The sequence below is a fragment of the Coregonus clupeaformis genome, unplaced genomic scaffold (genome assembly GCF_020615455.1).
Source record: "Coregonus clupeaformis isolate EN_2021a unplaced genomic scaffold, ASM2061545v1 scaf0024, whole genome shotgun sequence".
Lineage (NCBI taxonomy): Eukaryota > Metazoa > Chordata > Actinopteri > Salmoniformes > Salmonidae > Coregonus > Coregonus clupeaformis.
In genome coordinates this window covers 601,072-602,694 of record NW_025533479.1, presented here as the reverse complement: position 1 = coordinate 602,694, position 1,623 = coordinate 601,072, and positions in this window count along the sequence as shown.

The following is a 1,623-nucleotide window of genomic DNA, read 5'->3' as shown; positions in this document are numbered from 1 at the left end:
TCACACACGTGTGTCAACAGCCTGTCTGGACTTCTAGCATCTTGGCTTTCAGGCTTCATCCCTTCATACACCCTCTTTCATTTCTCTCCCTCTCTCATTTCTCTCCCTCTCTCATTTCTCTCTCTCTCTATAATTGTTTCTGTTCCCACTCTCTCTTTCTCCTCTTCCTCCTTCTCTCTCTCCCTCCTGCTCCTTCTCTATCACTCATCCCCCTGCTCCATCTCTCCCTCTCTAGTCTCATCTGGATCTGAACATAATCTCCATGTCTGTCTAATGCATCTGGTCTCTCAGGGTCTTGTTCCCCTCCTCTCTCCCCTGATCAAGGCTCTCTACACCAGGCAGAAATCACAGCCCCACCCCCCTGTGATGATAACCCTGGAACAAGGACTTATCACCAAGATACTGTAACTACAAATTCTTCTTGTAGTCATCAATGATCTTGCTGAACCATTCTACTGGCAATTTGGCTTAATTTTCAGCAGCAACTGGATCTAATTCTTCAACATTTGAGGGGTGCCCTTCACTAACTGCTGTTTTCAGATCTCCCCATAGGTTTTGGATGTGATTCAGATCTGGACTCTTTGCTGGCCACTCCAGAACAGACCAGCATCTCTGAACCATTCCAGAGACACAGTCCAAAAACTGTCTCTGTTGAAGGTTGTGAGTCTTCCAGCAGGACAACAACCCCAAACACACATCAAAAGCACCCTGGAATGGTTCAAGAAGAAACGTTGGATTATTCTGGAGTGGCCAGCGAGGAGTCCAGATCTGAATCACATCCATGGCGAGAGCTGAGGAGGGCACCACTCAAACATAGAAGAATTAGAGCAGTTTGCTGCTGAAGAGTGGGCCAAATTGCCAGCAGTAATATGCAGCAAGCTTATTGATGGCTACATGAATAATTTGTTGGCGTTATCTTGGGAAAGGCTGCGCAAACAAGTACTAGCTCCGGGGTGCCAATAATTTTGGCAATGCCATTTGTCTTTATTTTCAAATTAAATTGTAAACTTTAGTTGACAAAAATAAAATTGGTTCTGCAATGTTGAAAATACATTAACAATGTGTGGAGACCAAACATTTTTTTCAATTTCAACTTATTTTAGACAAATAGGGAATTATTTAAGAAAAGCGCAAGGGTGCCAATATATTTGGCCACAACCGTAACAATACAGTATATCCTAATGGCACTTTCTATATCATTTTCATGGGAACTATTTTTATTCTCCATTATGTGTGAATTAGTGTGTAAGCCCGTTATTAATGTGTCCAGGTATTATAAATGTTCCCAGGGCTTATAAATGTGCCCAGGTATGCAGGGGAAACCACTGGAGTGATTGGTGAAGTACCTGTTTGTCCATCACATGGGAAAGTTGGGCGGAAATAATGCAAGAAGCTCAGGGCCACATTCAGTTGCCGAACGTATAGAACGTTGTAGATAGAAATGCATGAATAGAGCCGACGTGATTCCTTATTCTACATGTCAGAGTGGCATGTTTGTTCTACATAACACATTTCTATCTGAACGTTCCAAAACGTTGCGTACTGATGAACGCGCTCCTGGGCAAATTTTAAGAGACTCGGCGGCGCGCCTGCGCGTCTCTTCAGCACTAGGAAAGTTTTCCT